At 35.9% G+C, this 20,159-nt stretch overlaps 1 protein-coding gene and 1 non-coding gene across 3 annotated transcripts in view; one reads left to right on the top strand and one right to left on the bottom strand.

Moving 5' to 3' along the window:
* Window positions 1-20,159, top strand: part of Il1rapl1 (interleukin 1 receptor accessory protein like 1) — a 1,362,835-nt gene that overhangs the window by 1,131,944 nt on the left and 210,732 nt on the right. The gene's annotated exons all lie outside the window — the stretch shown is intronic.
* Window positions 15,438-15,543, bottom strand: LOC123456887. The gene has a single exon (XR_006634758.1). It is a non-coding gene; the product is annotated as a U6 spliceosomal RNA (small nuclear RNA).

Raw genomic sequence — 20,159 nt, 5'->3', positions numbered from 1 at the left:
TCTGTTTGGAGTTCTGTTGGCTTCCTTCATCTTGATGGGCCTTTCTTATAAGAGACTGGGGAAGTTTTATTCGATTATTTTGTTAAATAAGTTCTCCATGCCTTTGGTCTGAATTTCTTCTGCTTCTGGTATTCCAATGATCCTAATATTTGGATATTTAAGTATATCTCACAATTCCCTCATGTTCTGTTCACAGAAACTTTTGAACTTACTGAAATTTTTGAACTCTTGATCTGTTTCTTCCATCTTGTTTTCCAGATCAGAGTTTCTATCCTCCACATGGCTGACTCTATTCTTGAGAGCTTCTAGACTGTTTTAGACTTGTTCAATTAGGTTTACATTTTCTACTGCTTTTGTATGTATGATTTCCATCCATCTGACAAGATCCCTTTTCATATCATTTTCTGATTTTCTTGATGATTCTTGGAATTCATCCTTGCATTTCTTTATGTCTTCATTTAGTATTGCCAGCTGATGTTTGAGGTCCTCTTTTTTTTTCACTCTCCCTCATATCTCTTAACTCTCTTTGAACTCCTTCCATTTTCTTATCTGTTAGGTCTAGTCTTGGTCCTTTGTTGCTTTTCTGCAAGTTCTACCAGTAGCTTGGTCAGGGTTGCATTTCTCATAGCTTCATTTTGATGTTCTAGTCCTAATGACTCTTCTGTGTCTTGATTGGAGATGTTCATTGTAGGACTGGTGATCTAAATGGCTTTTCTTGCATTTGATTTTTCATGTTATTTCTTTTGCTCTGTGGTCTGCCCATCACAGTGTATGGGCATGTAGGTGGGTGGACCAGCCTGGGCTCAAGGACAGTAGGAATCTGAAGCAGCCTGAGGCTGTTGCCAAATAGCCTGGGCTCTGGCTCTTGCTTGCCACACAAAGTTCTTTCTCACCCTCACAAGCCAAACCTCACAGTCCATAGTTGTAACTGCACTCAGGTCTTTCAACTCTGACCAGAAGTCATCAAGCTATACTTACAGTACTGCAAGGTGTTTTTTAGGCCAAGATTTCTAACAAATCCTTCCATGTTCCTTTTGAAAATCAGCTCTAAATGGCCAAAGTCGCACAGTCATGTGTCTTTCAGCAAATGACACCACTCCTTTGTACCAACTTTACTGTTGCAGTCAGGTTCTCATGGCTGGCAGAAATCACCCAAACAGGAGCAGCTTGTGGGGGGGGAGGTTTATTTTGACTTACAGACTTGAGGGGAAGTTCCATGATGGCATGGGAAAATGATGGCATGAGCAAAGGGTGGACATCGCCTCCTGGCCAACATCAGATGGACAACCACAGGAGGATGTGCCAACCACTGGCAAGGGGATACTTGCTATAATACCCATATGCCCAACCCCGACAACACAGTACCTCCAGGAGGCTTTAATTTCCAAATTGCCATCAGCTGGCGACCTAGCATTCAGAACATCTAAATTTATGGGCGACACCTAAATCAAATCACCACATATGTTCTTTCAAAACTTCCCTTACATATAGTGTCCATGACATACTTGTTTTATGCGTGATTTTTACATTGCATTACAGAACAAAAGGACTGAGATAGTATGTGATTCTTCAATTGTCAACAGGATACATATGGAAACATATGTATGTATGCGAATGATTCCACAAAAGTTTTGGAATGTGCAGGGAAATTCAATTTGAATTTTAATGCAATTATCCCCATAACCCAGGACTCCAGACAGAATAAAAATGTAAAAGGTATACACCAATATTCATCTCTTTGTGCTTCCTAACTGTGCACATATATGACCTCCTCAAGATCTAGCCATCATGCATTCCCCACTATTGTGGATTGGATTATCTCAAACTGTATGTGATAGTGTGGGTATAATAGTGTACACTGTCCCCAAAGATCCAAGTATCTTATTAAAATTAAGCTTATAGGGCTGGAGAGATGGCTTAGCGGTTAAGCGCTTGCCTGTGAAGCCTAAGGATCCCGGTTCGAGGCTCGGTTCCCCAGGTCCCACGTTAGCCAGATGCACAAGGGGGTGCACGCGTCTGGAGTTCGTTTGCAGAGGCTGGAAGCCCTGGCGCGCCCATTCTCTCTCTATCTGTCTTTCTCTCTGTGTCTGTCGCTCTCAAACAAATAAATTAAAAAAATAAATAAATAAAATAAAATTAAGCTTATAACTTGGGTTTCCAGCCACCTTGCTGGAGGAGATGTCACTAGAGAAGGATCCTGGTGCCCAGCCATAAGGCATGTTTGTAGGCAGTTCTTGATTTCAGCCAAAAGACATGGAGAGACGACTTGAGTATGGGGCAGTTTGTGCTTGCTTGTGCCACTGGCTATCCAGTGGATTTTCCCTATTTGGATCTGTGAGAGGGAGTCTACTTCTTCTGCAATTGATGGAACTTCCCCTGCATCTGAAAGCCTGAAATAAATCCCTTCCTTCCATAAACTGTGTCCAGTTGGATGTTCATCCCACAAAAGTGGAGCTGACTACAACCCTCCCTTCCTTAAATTGCTTCTTGTCTTATATTTAGTTACAGCAATTTAAAAAGTAATTAATACACAGTCTAACAGGACTGTAAACAGATGATCCGAACACTGATAGAATTCTTCTATATTTTGTCAGATTCTTACAGATCAGAGAAATCCAATTAGGTAACATTTCCCTACTTGAGAGGCAGGGGAAGACAATGTGTGAAAGGTTAATTGGTGTTCTGAATGGCATATTGCAAAGTACACAGCTAAATCCCACACCTTGGTCCATAATCCTTTTTAGTTCTCCCACATTATTCTGCCCCTTCTAAATGGATTATCACAAAGGTAATGTTACTTCTCTCTTTTGAGATAAGGTCACACTCTGTAGGCCAGGCTTGTGTAAAACTCACTATGTATTATGAGCTGACATTGAATTGAGTACTGGCATTAAGGGCATGACCCTCAAAATCTGGTTTAAATAATACTATATTCAAAGGATAGATCATATATTTTAAATGCTAAAATGTATCTCAGCTTTACTGTCACACACAAGTTCTGATTACAGTAATGTTTGATAATTATAATTAATAGAAAAAGAAAACTTTTAGTTATATTGATTGTCCTTTTTGCAATAAATATTTCTCCATTTAGCTATGTTAACCTTTCCAGTATTTCTCACTGTTTGCAGAAGACTTTAACATTCTTTCATCCACCAGTTAGATGGAAATATTTGTGCAATGTGTCATTGCTTTTTTTGATCACTAGATAATTGCAAGTTATAATAAAATGAAGATTTTAATTATATATACATTTAATCATTGAAATAACACAGGCATTAGTTTTGAAAACATATTTTCACAGTTCTGTGGTCATAGGCTACAAAAAGTGTCAATTATCCTAGTGGCCTGTGATAAAAATTCCAAGTTGCAGGCTGTGCATGGTGGCACATCTCATCTTTAATCCTAGCACTCAGAAAGCAGAGGTAGGAGGATCTCCGAGAGTTTGAGGCCACCCTGAGGCTACATAGTGAATTCCAGGTCAGCCTGGGCCAGAGCAGGACCCTACCTAAAAAACCCCAAAAGAAAAAAAAAAAAAAAGAATCAGTGTTGCAAATTTTGAGTATCTGACTTGCTCTTACCAAGTTTATTTTCTAATGAAACATTTTTTCATCGTTTTGAAGTCTAATCATGCTCCCTTCTTCATTTAGTGCACACATTAAAGGCCCAATAAGATCTAATCTAACACTTTAAGTTTTCATCCATATATGTATCCACTGAATGGATGAATTGACCTGTCCAATTCAACTAGTCTGCAAGCCATATTTGATATTTTTTCTCTTCAAGTTAAAGTCCTTTCTATCACCAAACTGGCACTTTCTTCATTAGTTTTTTTTTTTTTAATTTTGTTCATTTTTATTTATTTATTTGAGAGCAACAGAGAGGGAAAGAGACAGATGGATTGAGAGAGAGAGAGAGAGAGAGAGAGAGAGAGAGAGAGAGAGAGAGAGAGAGAGAGAGAATGGGAGAATGGGTGTGCCAGGGCCTCCAGCTACTGCTAATGAATTCCATAAGTGTGCGCCCCCTTGTGTGTCTGGCTGATGTTGGTACTGAGAATTGAGCCTCCAACCGGGGTCCTTAGGCTTCACAGGCAAACGATTAAATGCTAAGCCATCTCTCCAGCCCCTCTTCATTAGTTTTTGTAGTAGTCAACTCCATGTTGCTGGCACAAAGAACCCAAACCAAAAGCAGCTTGTAGTAAGAAAAGGTTTATTTGTGCTTATGGACTTAAGAAGAAGCTCCATGATGGCAGGGGAAAACGATGGCATGAGCAAAGGGTGGACATAATCCCTAAGCCAACATCAGGTGGACAACAGGAACAGGAGAGTGTGCCAAACAGTGGCAAGGGGAAACTGGTTATATCACCCATCAACCTGTCCCCCCAAAATACACTGCCTCCAGGAGGATCCAATTCCCAAATTGCCATCAGCTGGGGACCTAACATTAAGAAAAAAAAAATAAGTGTATGGAGGACACCTGAATCAAACCACCACAGTTTTGAACTTGCTCTCCTGAAATCTTTTCTTCTTTACTCATGCCCAATATCATACACATTATGCTTAGCTCATCCTAGCTTCATTATTTCTGTCACCATCACCTTCCCTGCTTAGAGGCTGCTGTGAAGAACATTAATCAGTCTCTTCTCAGTTGGGTATTATACTACAACCAACTTTCCAAACCATACCAAGATTGATATCACTAATTCAACATTTTGTATGTCTCTCAACTCCTCAGGAGCATGCTTTCTTTTATAATTAAACTTGAACACCTTTGAAAAGTTATTTGATTCAAAATCAAAACAATCACTACCACATATCCATTGTTTCCCAACATCATAGTAGAACTAAATTCCTCAACAACTTGTTCTCTTTTACTTTTGTTGTCTTGGGTAACTTACAGCTTTCACGTGGACAGTATCTAGTATTCTTTTGAAGGTGAAGAATAATGAAAGGATAATCCTAGGTACCAGGCAGGTTCACAACTCCTTGTGGAAAATAAATAAACAGAAGTAGCCTAAAGAAAAAAACAGGAGAAAAATTCTGAATTAGCTTCACCTAGGTGTTATTTTGCTATTATATCAGCTCTTGCTTGAAATAAGAATGTGTAGATGTTATATTTTCGTTCATAAATTTTATTAATTTTGAAATTTTTATCAGTGCTTTTTATTTATAACACTTTGATTATTCTTTAAGAGCCGGCATAGTTTTCCATGTCTAAAATCATTTTAAAACTTTAAACTTGAATATTAAGGGCAAATCCAACTAGTATTTTGATCCAGTAGGTGCACTATGTGAGTATGCAGCTGTTTTCATTACCATCATTTTAATTAAACATTACTAGAACTATTTAAACAGCTTTTGCCTCTTCAGACATTATGTATTAGAGATCTGAGATCTATCATATGAATCTTGCAAGGGAAGGATTCTTAACTAATGTGACAGACAACTAGATATCATTCAGACTGTCTATAGTCATTGATTCAAGGAGACATGTTTCATATCTCTTGACGACCTTATATAACTTCCTAGTTCTCATAGAATTGTTACATTTCAGACAACTTAGAAACCAGGACTTCTGTTTTTCTGAGCTCATTTTATTTTCCTCAGAGAAACTGAGAGATGAAATATCTCCATGAATTTATATTATGGTACTTGTGTTTTTATTTTAAAATAGTTTTAAAAATCTCTCATATGAAAGTTATGCAAACAGTGTTTGAAGAAATTGGAAAAGCATGTATGTGTGCTAAGAATACAAAGGGTTGTCTCTAATTATTCTATTTAATTTTCTTAAACCAACAACTCAAATAAACTAATTTGTAATGACTAGAAAAACTAAATAAGAGGGTGCATTTGTGAATTTGTATTGATTCATTTTCAGGTAATTTACTTTTAGAATTACAAATAATATATTATCTAATAGAATTAGTTGTAAAATTAGGGTATAAATGGAACTAAGGTAAGAATTACATTATATTTGGAGCTGGAGAAAGAACCAAGCTATGACCATATTTTCTATTTCTAAATTCAGTTTAATATACAAAACTATTGAATGGTCAAAAAGCATTCTTGAGGACTGGAGAAATGGCATAGGGGGTGCTTGCCTTCAAGGCCAAAGGATGAGGTTCAATTCCCCAGGACCCACATAAGCCAGATGCAAAAGGTGGCACATTCATCTGGAGTTTGTTTACAGTGACTGAATGTCTTGGCATGCTCATTTTCTCTCTTTCTCTCTCAAATAAATAAAATAAAGAGTTAAAAAATAATTTCTTAAATATCAAAATGTGTGTTTTACTAATGATGATCTTTGGTGCAATGACTGTCAAACAAGGTACAATAGAAAGAGCTTCAAATCATCCACGGAAACAAAGACAGCATTTAGATTGGTTCAGAGTTGCAGCTAAAATTTGTCTTAATTAAAATGCAATGTTTAATTGTCAAAAAAATAGTAAATATTCAGTCAGCAAAGTTCACTTAGGAATATTCATTTTAGGTTAATAAGATTTTAAATTATCATGAATATTTGCTTTGTTTTCCTGTATTTGATAGGAAAAGTGGCTGTAGCATAGAAAAATATTAGAAGCTCAGGGTGAGAGTCCAGATCCAGCCTTTCACTTTCCTGGGTGGGTGATCTTGTTCAAATCAACTAACCTCTCTTAATTCATTTCCTTTATCTGAAAGTGAAGTATGCTTTATAAAAATATTATAAAATGTAAATGGCATATGCAAGTGATTCATATGTAACACAGCATGATATCATATATTCATTTATTTCTTACATATTTAACAATAATATAATATCCCGTGTTGTAGTTTTAGTGTGAAATGACTCCCATAGGCTTCAGTGTTTATAAAGTTGGTCCCCAGGTGGTTGTGTTGTTTGGGAATTTTGCGGAAGCTTTAGAAAGTGAAGCCTTGCTGGGGAAAATGAGTGAAAGAGGTAGGCCTTAAGATTTTATAACACAGCCCCATTTCTTGTTTCTTGCCTGCAACCTTACTATAGATGCAATGTGAACAGCAGCCTCAAAGTACTGACACTATGTCTTTCCCATCATGATGGATTGTAACCCATCTTAAACTGTGAAGAAAAATAAATCTTCCTCCCAGAAGTGACTTCCTGTCAGGTTACAGCCACATCTATAAGAAAAGTAACTAACACAATTGTACTATTCTTGTTTCATTTTAACAGAAATGCATGCATGTTAGTTTAAAATTATGAATTTATATGTGCATGCTTTGTGATAGAAGCAGAATCATGGAAAAGTGCAATAATTATTATGGCTACTTAGAACTTTACAATAAAAAGCTTCTTAATGCTGTTAAAGTATAGGTAAATTCAATGCTGCTTTCTTGTAATATAATTTGCAATAGTGAAAGCGATTGATGAGTTAATTTGTAATTCTCTTTTTAATGTTGTTTACAATACCTGGTTGGCTTTTATGATCTTATAGTAGGTAAGTATTAAGTTTCCATTGGAACAGATTGCCAACAAGCACACACACACACAAGTAGTGCACTGAGAAAAAGAGAGAGTGCTTTTATGTTCTTTTTTCTGCAAGGTTATAGAGCTTTCCTCATTACTGCAAATGCATGAATGAATGAACAGCATTGCAAGCATAGACACTCTATATATTCTGTCATCAAACAGCCCTATCACTTCCTTATTTTTTTCCTCTTTGTGGTTAAGCATTATTGATTTTTTTTTTTCTGACAATTGAGTTTGTTTGCAATAAGCTGAACCAGAGCATAACGTTCCACTAATTAGAAAACAAAAATGTGTATTAGCTTGAGGAAGCAATAGCATTCCTGTATGTTGTCTAGTGCAAACTTAAGGGGGGGTTGTTTTGTTTGATTTCTATTGTTTCTTTTTGCCTTGTGACAGTACTGGTTAGTCTCATGTAACTAAACATTTTTTGGGAAGAAAACAACCTACAAAGATCAGCTCTAAATAGATATGAAAATATATACCATCTAGGATGTAATTTACAGTCATTATCCTCTGTATTTTCTAAGTTTTATCCTTATTTCCAATGCTTATTCTTTTTTGCACATACACATATGTGGTATATGCTTATGCATGTTTGTATGTATTTGACTATGAGTGTATATGGAAAAATCTATCCATGTGTTGTGGGTGTTTCTTGTTCGTGTGTGTGTGTGTGTGTGTGTGTGTGTGTGTGTGTGTGCATATGTAGGCCAAAGGTTGACCTTGAGTGTCCTCTTTGCTCACTCTGCACATTAGTTGGGAGTCTCACTTGAACCCAGAGCTCACCAATTGCAATAATCTAGCTAACAAGCTTGCCCTGGGGACCTTTTTTCCCTTGAGCACTGAGAGTATAATGAGATTGCCAAAAACACCCAAAATTTCATGTGAATTCTGGGGATCAAAACTCAGGTCCTCACACTTATATTCAAATATTTTAGCCAATGAGTTATCTTTCTAGCCCCATCAATTTTCTTTATACCCCAGTCCACTTTGGAAGTAAATATATTAATGATTTTATTAGTTTAAATTATAGAGTTAAAATTATTTCTAGATTCATAGACAAATCATTATGAAATCACGTTGGACTTAGAAGTTGAAAGAAAAGGATATATGTGATTCACTGTTTGACTTTTCATCACTTCTGTTCAAGCTAATTGAATTGGCCCATGCATGTTTCTTTAGCTCAGCAAAACTCAATCATGTAAGTAATTTCAATTACATAATAAATGAAATCTGCTCTGCTTCAACATATTCACCATCATTAAAAAATTGCATAGCTTCTGGGACATAGGGGGTCATATTCTTCAGTTGTGTAGCCACTGATAAATTTCGCATAATCCAGTAAATAGACTTCCGTCCAAACAGCCTCAATTTAACTCAATGGGTCCCCAAAAAGCAAGGCATGCAATGGAGAGATTGCTAATCAATTAAGGCAATTATCTGCAAAGCCTAAGGATCCATGTTTGACTCTCCAGATACCATGTAAGTCAGACACACCAAGGTGAGGAAAGTATAAGATCACAAATCCTCACTAGGTGGTAGAAGAGGCTGGAGTTGAACAACAGTTGCTGAGGCCCTGGTGCACCAATTCTCTCTCTTTCTCTATGTTCATCTCGTTCTCTCTAAGAAGAAAAATTAAAAAGCAAGGCATGAAAGTAGGATGGAGATTAATTAAGAAGAGTTTTAGTGAAAGGGGTAGGGATATGAGAGTAATTTGGGGAAATAAGATCCCAAAAAATTAAATGTAATCATTAAAATGTCAAAATTGCCAGTTTAAATGTAAAACAAAAATCAAGGAGGCACTCACTTTTTAAAAATTTTGAAATCTATAGTCAGTGTTTCTTGAATGAGATTTAGTTGATGGAAATAAATGGAAAATGAACACAATAAAATAAAGATAACAAAAAATAAAGATATCATGTGGTTTGGAATTCTTGACCTTGGATAAAGGTGTATGTAAAAGTGAAAATCAGATGTTAAGAAATCTCTAGTAGGAAAAAAAGAAATGACAAGAAAAGAAATCTCTAGCAGGAAAAAGAATCCAGTATCATTATGTTTGCTTTACCATTGAGATGCCATTTTTTCATTCTTTTTAAAAAATACTTTTATTTATTTATGTGCAAGGAGAGAGAGAGAATGGGTGCACCAGGGCCTCAGCAACTGCAAATGAATTCCAGATGCATGTTCCACTTTGTACATCTGGCTTTACATGGTACCGGGGAATCAAACCCTGATCCTTAGGCTTTGTAGGCAAGTGCTCTAACTTCTGAGCCATATCTCCATCTCAGAGATGTCATTCTTGTTCTTAAATAACCTTTAAACATGACAGCATCATAGTTCTACCATTCAAGTGAAGTAGGCTAAATAGAAAATAACTTTGTATCCATTTCCCTCTGAAGAACTTACATCAGAGTGATAATATGTATGATGTGTTCTTAGTGGAAAAAAATTGCATGTGTTAAATTTGGTGCTATCAGTAAGCAATACAAATGCTAAGTGGTTAGAAAAAAAAATTCTTTCAAATCTCTCTCTGAGAGTATTCCCGCTCCCTGAAGATTGCTACCATGAAGGGATTTCTACATGTGATATCAGAGGGTGACCATGTGAATTAAACAAGTGCCACTATGACACTTATAGCACAGGTAAATACAGCACCTTCATTTATTCTCTATTGTACTGGTAGCTGTGGATTTCACTAGCATTAATAGAGATCTACACATAAGTGCTGCTTACAGTATCTCTACTTTGTTTTTGCAATTTTATGTTTTGTATTTGTGTGTTTGTATGTTTGATTGAGACAAAATCTCACTCTGTACCCCCTACTGTCCTGGGAGTCACTATGCAGCTAAGGCCAGCCTTAGTATCACAGAAATTCTCCTGTCTCAGCCTCCTGAAGGATTATACTAATGGCTCACTGCACAGTACCCGCCTGCTTTTTGCCTTATCAAGATGAGTTTTGATCACCATCACATTATATGAGTTCTTAGACTATAAAGCTGCCATGTTCTTTTATAGTTTTCCCTGTTACCATAGTATAATTGAGATAAACATTATTCTAGATGTAAAATTCCTAGTCAATTATTTTATCTCATACATTACCATAAAAATATTGCTTTATTGATTTATTTCTATTTTCTATTTTTACAGTATGACATACTCAGGTAAAACAAGTAATGGAACTTTATTTTGAGGCATATACAAATAACTAGCACTATGTAAATTTCCATGTTGCTTAGTAGAAAAATGCCTCTATTCTAATAGTCCTAATAATTTCAATTAATTCAAATAATTTCATTAGAAATTATATTTTTTAGGAAATTTTTGCTCATTGCAACAGAACTTTGAACATGTTACATTAGCAAAATATATATTCTAAAGACACAGTTTTATTGAAAGAAAATAACTTGGTAATCTGATAATAAGCATTAGTTTAATGAAAAATATTCTGTGGTGAGTCATCATATCCTTGAATATGCATAGAACAAGTTTCTGTGAAAGAGTCCACTGAGAACTGTTTTTCAAAGGATTTTGTGACAAAGAATGCAGGAGAAATATCACCCTATATGAATCATGGACTTCGTATTTTAAAATTAGCAACAGTAACACATTCAGATAGTCTCAATTCACAGGCACAGCCAAAGTAGTATAACAGTGCATGGAGCATGAAAGATCCTCACAAAATTATTGTTGAAATGATTAGGATTAAAGCACATTAGAAATCAGAATGAAGCCACTGGATGAACAAACATATAGTGTTGCAGTCTGGTTTGCATTGCTGGTAGAAATCACCCAACCAAGAGCAGCTTCTGGGAAAAAGAGATTTATTTTGGCTTACAGGCTCGAGGGGAAGCTCCACGATGGCAGGGGAAAACGATGGCATGAGCAGAGGGTGGACATCACCCCCTGGCCAAAATAAGGTGGAACACAGCAACAGGAGAGTGTGCCAAACACTGGCAAGGGGAAACTGGCTATAAAGCCCATAAGCCCACCCCCAACAATACACTCCCTCCAGGAGGCATTGATTCCCAAATGTCCATCAGCTAGGGTGCTAGCATTCATAATACCTAAGTTTATGGGGGACACCTGAATCAAACCACCACAATTTGGTTCACTGTTTTACAATTGATGGGAATGAAAAGATGCAAACAATTTGATGCTCTGGCTACTTGACTGTGGACATGAGCATGTGCTATTTGTTCCTCCTGCACTGTGGAATTTTGAAGCAGAGACAGCCCAATTAGACATAGAACAGATGTCATAAATTATGTGTTGATAAATATACTGCTATGGTGAATGCAAACATTTATACAACAATGGCATTTCAGACCAGTTAACAGTGAATTCAAAATACAATGGCAACACAATTGAAAGATTGTTCTTCCATGTGTTTGTTCAGAACAGTATGAAATGCATATTTTTATTTAACTAGTGGGTTTTTATTAGAAAAACTGAATGTTTTTTCAGTTATCTTCCTTGAGAAACACATTAGGAAAATTCTAAGAAACAACAGAGTCATTCAGAAATCCATAGGAAAAATTTTATGATGATCAATCCCCCCATGTGATTTAGGGGATCTTTTAAGAACTGGAATTAAGTGTATATCTATATTAAATACAGAATCTCTTTAGTTCTAATATTAAAATATACAAATAGTGCCTTTTAGAAGAAATAGTAATTTAACCCACAAGTTATGACGTTGATGCTGAAGGTATTTAAAAAGAACACTATCAAGTTATAGTTTTCTAAGCATCATTAATGCTTAGGGAAGAATAATCTTTATGTTTGCCATCATTAGCAAATGTAATACCTTACTGAATAACTTAGGCCATTTCAGACTTTCGTACTGCATAAAAACACCTGAGAACTTTTAAATCAAATATTTTTATTAACCTATCAAGACAGATAATCCTTGTTATTTGCAAACACACTGATTTTTTTTTTCCTATTAAACCCTCTTAGGACACTTCCAAAGATACAAATACCTATGATAGAATTTTTAGCATTGGAAGATATCATTTTCACTGATGGTAATATTAAGCATATTCCAGAAGATGAACAGAATAGCAATATGCCCTCAGCCTCCATGAAGATGTTGTTTTCTTTACCTTCAAGAGATACCACCCATGGCAACAGAATAAATATACAAATAAATCTATTTTATTGCTGTTGTGGTTTGATTCAGGTGTCCCCCATAAACTTATGTGTTCTGAATGTGGGGTTCCCAGCTGGTAAAAAATTGGGAATTGTGTCCTCCTGGAGGCAGTGTATTATTGGAGGCTGGCTTATGGATGTTATAGACAGTGTCTCCATGTCAATGTTTAACACACTCTCCTTCTGCTGTTGTCTACCTGATATTGGCCCAGAGATGATGTTCAGCCTCTGCTCATACCCTCATTTCCCCCTGCCAATATAGAGCTTCCCTTTGTGTCTGTAAGCTAAAATAAACCCTTCCCTCCCACAAGTTGTTCTCAGTTGGGTGTTTTCTGACTGCTGCAAGAAGTTGACTACAACATTTACGAAAAGTATTCCAGGTTAGTGAAGGGGGGCTAGAAAGAGACGCAGCCACAATTTTTTTTTTTTTAAATCTAGCAAAGGGCCTGAAGTGAAGATCATAGATTATGTATAAACAAAGCATGCAATAGTGGAGTCCTGCCATTAGCACAGTATATTGAACATAGTTATTGATAGTTACAATATCCTTTGAAAAATAAATAAATATAAAATAACTATCAATTGAATAATGACTGTGGAACACCTCCATTTTGCATACTTTACTTGAACTAATAGAAGTGAAATGAATAAGCCTTATCTACATACTTTTGTATTCTAAATAGTAACACATCTTGCCTAAAGCCATGAGGCAGGAAAAAGTAGAATGTGGAAGGAGAACATGTGCCTGTAAAGCCAAAGCTCTCAGTTCTGAGGATACTTTACCCCTCTTTTTCCTTCAATGCTATTTGGAAAAGGGTCAGCAAAAAGTTCACATGTGAGTGAAAACTAACACTAAAATCATGATTTCTTCATCTGGGGGAAGAATGGAAAGATCACTGGAAAGAGCAAGAATATAGTGAACTACTAAAATCTAGGAATTTATGACCTTGTAGGCCATATGTATGTAATGTTCCAGTTGATATGAACATATATTTTTTTTAATTTTTTTTATTAATTAGTTTTGTATTCAGTAAATACTGTCAGCTTGGTACCATTATTAGGGCTCTCCCCCAGCCCCTCCTTGTTGAGGTATATGGGTCATGCATTGTGGAGTTAGCCAACAGTTATGGGTAGGAGAAATATCTGTGCATATCATGACCCAACATGTGGCTCTGACATTCTTTCCTCCCTCTTCCGCAAAATTTTCCTGAGCCATGTTGGGTTCATTTTTGGTCTGCTTCAGTGATGAGATGTTGGGGGCCTCTGGGTCTCTGGCTCTCTGATTTAGAAGGAGTTGATTGGAAAGCAATATGGAGACTCCTGAAAAAGCAGACACAGTTATTCCCTTACTAGGCATCTACCCTAAAACCTTCAAACCACAGGCCAGAGAGATTTGCTCAGCCATATTTGTAGCGGCTCAATTTGTAATAGCTAAGGGCTGGAATCAACACAGATGCCCATCACTAGAAGAATGGATACCTAAGATGTGGTATATCTACACAATGGAATTCTATACAGCAGTAAGAAAAAAATGACACAATGAAATTTGAGGAAAAATGGTTGAACCTGGAGCAGATCATTCTCAGTGAACTTACCCAATCACAGAAAAAAAAAAAAAAATTCCACATAGTCTACAGCACCTAACCTAAATCTACATAAGATGTCTTACATACCAAGCAAGCATCTCTTAGACTAGACAATAGGATGGGTGGGGAGGGAAGGAAGGGCAAAGGAGGGGGTGAGAAACACAAATCTAGATCCAAATGGCAATGATACCATAAAATTCTACTTCCTAAAGACAGATCAAATGGCTGAACCTTCACCAGGCCCTTACAGGGAACACCTGAACCCTGAACCACAACACACTGGAGAGGGTATGATGAAGACTGACCTTAATCTTCTACAGCTTCTCTCCCTCCCCCTCCCTCTCTCTCTCTTCTCTCTAACTCTTGTATATTAGTTATCTTTTTCTTCCTTTACTTACTGGGCACTGACCTGTAACTCCCACTACCAGCATGTGGCTATCGTCCACAATGAGCTTTTGATCAGAGAGACCTACAAGGTTTCCTAAAAGAAAGACAGATTTCTGTCTGAGTACTTGATGACCCACCAAAGGTTAGTGGTAAGACCCTACTGCTGAAGACACCATATATGGTCAACACATAAAATGGAATGGCATGGCTGGAAGCTGGAAAAGAGTCAGTCCCCAGAGAGTCAGTGTGTCTAGTGCCAGAAGGTGCTACATGGGCGACTGGGGTAAAATGACCAATATCTGTCCAAGAAACTCATGGTCTAACCTACTTAGTAGTAAATAGCCTGTTATGATGCCCACACAAGTGCAATAGTGGCACACAGCTATGTTGGGAACTAATTGCTCTTGATTCGGCTAAATGATCCTTTCAGTGGTATGGGACCCATAGCTGGAGCTGGAAAACAAGTCAGAACCATATCTAAACATAAACCCACTCTCCAATATCAAGCTACCATCAATCATGGGGTACAAGAGGGCCTACACCTACTAAATTCTCTATAAAAAAGTAAGGGTTATTTCATTTGTACTGGTGCTAACATACTCTGTTGGAGAATCTGCTTCTCTTTTTCAAATAGATGTAGATCCTAAGGAGAGAGCCACCCCATCATACCTCAAAAGGGTGCCGGCTGAAACTAAGAACAATTGGTGAAACAAGCAAGGGTGCTGTTTCCCTGGTGAACCGGGTATCAGCACAAGGGTGAAGGAGATGAACACATATCTTAACAGAAGCAATTGAAGGACAGTTTTTTTTTTTTCTTTTTTGCCATTTTTCTTAAGTATGGAACACTTTACGAATTTGCATGTCATCCTTGTGCAGGTGCCATAATAATTTCTCTATATTATTTCAATTTTAGTATAGGTACTTCCAAAGTGAGCACTGATGGAAAGTTTTGAGGCGATACACTACAGTTTTGCCAAAGTGAATTCTATCTTGGACAGGAAGGCATGAGCAGAAGGATGGCTAGTTATATTGTAGCAATATTTATCAAGTGGAGGGCAAACAAGAATTGAAACTGAGCTACAAAAGTCAATGTCCATCCCCAGTAACCCACTTCCTCCAGAAAAACCCCAACGTTCCTTTCCAAACCATGCTACAACCTGGAGACCAAGGGTTAACATGAACTTATGGAGGAGTTTTTACAATACATTGGATTTGGGGCTTTATCCATTGGGATCCCATAAGAAACATTGTTATATTCACTCTGAATATTATACTTCAATCTCTGCCAGTTCAAAGTATAGTTTAGACTGTCAACAAAATGTGTAGGCTAATTGTGGAACAGTCTTTAAAGTACAATGTGGAATTTAAGCAATTAGCTATATTACATAGTCAAAATAATCCATTTTACTCTAAAATTCTTAAGCCATTTAAATAATGAATGGTAATATTTTATTTTCAAATAAGTCATATATGTTATTTGAAAGGAGGTATTACTTAAATAAGTAACTACTTATTAAGAAGTTTTCTGACCGGGCGTGGTGGTGCACGCCTTTAATCCCAGCACTCGGGAGGCAGAGGTAGGAGGATCACCATGAGTTCAAGGCCACCCTGAGACTACAGAGTTAATTCCAGGTCAGCCTGGACCAGAGTGAGACCCTACCTCGAAACCCCCCCCCCCAAAAAAAAGAAGTTTTCTGTTTTAAGAAAAATCTGGTCAATATAAGAACATGACATATCACAAAAAACATGGCCACCTGGTTAGAGATAAGATGTTGAAAATTTGCCTCTTCTACACTTTTCTACTTTTAGATTTTGTTCAGAAAGCACACCCATGACTTTGTACCTATGCCTGGCTTTAATTATATACCTAGAACCAAGGTTGAAACAACAATTAACTGTGAGTGGGTGATAATAGTGGGTTTTACCTCAAAATATATTTGATGCTTATATTTCAATTTTGATAAAAAATATTTTATTCATTTGTAGTCATTATAAATAGTTGCTAATGTTAAACACTAAGAGATGAGCTTTTTGACACTAATAAAAAATATTCATTTTGGTACTCTTTGGAATTAACATTCTCAAAGTAGTGCACCATATTTCATTAGTTCAGTTATTTTTCTCTCCTGATGTATTAATATGTAGAGAGAGAGATCCACAATGACTTGTGACATTCATAATTTTATAAAAGTAATTAGAGTTCATTTTATGAATTGTTTTAATTATTTTAAAACAAATTAGGAACCCTTTGAGTGTATTCCTATAATTGTAGCCACCTAAAAATGTAATATACACTATTATTATTCATGAAGTAGAATGCTGGAATTAGAAAGGTCATGGAACTGAAGCATACATGCATGCCTTCCATTGCATATGTCTCAATGGGAAAACAAGTAGAGGACCCGGACTTTGGGTCAAGCAACTATAGCTATTTGATATATTTGTTTTTATATATATTCTTGGGAGAATAGTGTGAAGAAAAGAACTGGAGGGGGAAATTTTGGAAGTAGTATACTCAACCTCTGAAATAATATCTAATATAGTGCTTGAGAATTAAAATGTATGTTAAAAGAACTTAGAAATATTACCTATTTTTAAATGAACATTAGCAAGTGATATCATTTTGGATCATAGAATTTCAAAAATATGGAAAATATAATTACATATATTCATATGAAAAATGGTCAAACATGTTTAAAATATGTTTATAAATTTTATTATATATAGTCATTATTATACTTTTATATAAAACCTTCTATTATATTAAGACTTACTACACATTAGAATTTGTAATGACTATAGTCATCAAATCAACATTTTAAATAAGATTCTAATTCACTGGAGTTCATTGACTTGCAACTATTTGTGCTTAAAGAGAATGGACATTAATGTTCTATTTGAATAGAAAGTCAATGTTTCCCTAACTCACTTTGCCCTTTCACACCTGAGAATTTATTTTACATGTTCAGATAGTCAACATTAATTACAATTTTTCCTATTATTAGCTTAGAAAAAATACAAAGCTAATAAAATTAGCCTCTGTAAAGGTGAGTTATTAATTCTATTTTCATCAGTTTCTTCAACTGAATAAAAAGCAGGTATTGTCCCAAACAGGTGAATGAAAGTACATATTCACTACTATAAGTTTATTCAGTGTATCTTCCTTTAGCATTATTGTAATATTAATACTCATAAAAGGAGACCTTGTAGATAGACAGATGACCTTTTCAATATAATATATTTTATTTATTACACAATGGAGTTGATTGGACAATTAAATAAATATAGGTAAATTCTAAGATAATTATTAACATATACTACCTAAAACATCCCAGGCAATTTAAAATAACTGATAAATAATGTTGTGGGTTTTGTAAAAGCTATTTCAATTATCAACTGAAAATAATAATTCAACACTATTATACCTTACTGAAGCAAGTATTTATATGATGTACTTGTTTTATTTATTAGTTTTTATCACTGATAATAAATATGCCCTTGATTTCATGTCCTCTGAAAGTAATTGGCATACAATATAGGGTATTCATGGGAAATAGATACAGGCATAAAAAAAAATACAACATTTAATGACCTAAATTTGTCTCAATCATTTGCCTTTCTATTCAAATAACCAGTTTGGGATGTGATTTACTAAAATCAACTTTTTTTGTTATTGTTTGAATAAAGGACATCCTTTTATGTGACAGCTATAATATTAAGCTACTGAAAGGCCTACCATATTTCTTTCCCACTGAGAACTATTTGTTATCTAATGTCACTTATAGACTACATGTAAATCAAATTATTATTTCCAGCTCTGCATGGTGCAATGCTGATTAAAAACTTGTCAAGCTATCAGAAGAATAAGGCCATTTCCCAGCATGGAATGATGTTATTTATTCTAGGCACAATGATTGGTACCAGAATTGATGCTTAATAATATTATCGGTGACCTGAGGTGATAGCAGAGAATCATTTAGAATAGTCTTTCTTATCACAAACCCAAGGCACTAGAATTTCTGACAATTCTGACATAATTGTATAACTTTAAGGAAATGTATTGGAACGGAGTAAAACCCTCACTGAATTTTCCACTCAACAAACACTATGCAGTTCACAGCACTAATGGCTTCTTGAAAGCATTTAGTGCTATTGACCACAGTCCACTTGAAGCATTCTACTATATTGGTTCTCCAACATTTTCTCTATTATTCCTGTCTCCTTGGCTCTTTCTTTGCATCCTGATTCCTTGGCAAATGCTGCTTAATCTTATGATCTTCTCTATTCATGTGACTTAATGTCCTAGAAAATCATTTGCCTTTACATGTGATTACTATGCTCCATGCATTTTCCAAGAAAGATGTTTGTCTTGACCTTCAATCCCATACATCAGCTACCATGAGAAACCTGCTATTGATGGCTCTGAATCAAACTGGATAATTTGATTGTATTATGTTCTACCTAAATTGGCTTGTTCAAAAGTGTGATTCTGAAATTCAGACAGTTCCATGGCAAAATCCCTAGTAAAAATTGTACTTTGTCACATCCAGCAGTATGAGATGAATGTATTACTTTTCTAATAGCTAGGAGCAAACATCTGACCTTTCAGAAGCAGCTTATGGGTTTCATTCATGGTTCAAACATACACTCTACCACCGTAAGAAAGTCATGGCAGCAGGAGCTTAGGGCAGCTGTTCACATTGCTTCTAGAGTCAGAAGGCAGAGATTGATGAATGCTGGGATTCAACTTGTTTTTTCTTCTTGATATAATCCTGGATGCCAGCTCATGGAATGACATAGCTCAAATTTAGGGTGATTATTCCATACTCAGCTAACATAATTCATAAAATCCCTTGCATACGTCCTTTTTATTTATTTTATAATGATTTTCAATCACTATGAACAACCAATCAACCTTATTGATACTACTCAAATGGGTCCTGGATCTACTTTTCCCATTTCCTAAATTTTTGTTCACATTACCTGTATTCTATTGCTATTCCTGGTTCACTTCCAGAGTGAACTTTCTAAAACACAGACAAGGGTTGCAGAGATGGCTCAGTTATTAGAAGCACTGGCTTGCCAATCCTGATGACCTGGGTTTGATTTCCCCAGTACCCACATTAAGCCAGACACATAAAGTGGCACATGTGTCTGGAGTGTATAAACAGTAGCAGGAGTCCCTGGCACACTGATTCTCCCAACTCTATCTCTCTCCCCATCTCTGTCCCATATAATAAATAGTTAAATAGAGAAGATATTATGTTATCCCCAACATTCAGCAGTGCTACAGTGCCAAAATTACAAATATATTAGCATGTCATATGTAATCTTTGTAATCATATTTTTAAATTAATTTTTCTGCCTCAAATCTTAGCTTTGTTTCTTTCTTGCTCTAAGATTAAACTATCCTGCACTACCAAGGCAATGACAAGTTGTTTCAGTCATGTGTGCACATTAATCTATTTAACATTCTTTTCTGCTTATAAAACATATTGTACATCTAGTCATTGTTACATTAAAAGATCCCACAATATGAATGGCCTAAAACAG

The sequence above is a fragment of the Jaculus jaculus genome, chromosome X (genome assembly GCF_020740685.1).
Source record: "Jaculus jaculus isolate mJacJac1 chromosome X, mJacJac1.mat.Y.cur, whole genome shotgun sequence".
In the NCBI taxonomy this organism is placed as follows: domain Eukaryota; kingdom Metazoa; phylum Chordata; class Mammalia; order Rodentia; family Dipodidae; genus Jaculus; species Jaculus jaculus.
The sequence above is the reverse complement of the archived record's forward strand: the minus strand, read 5'-3'. Positions and strand labels throughout refer to the sequence as shown.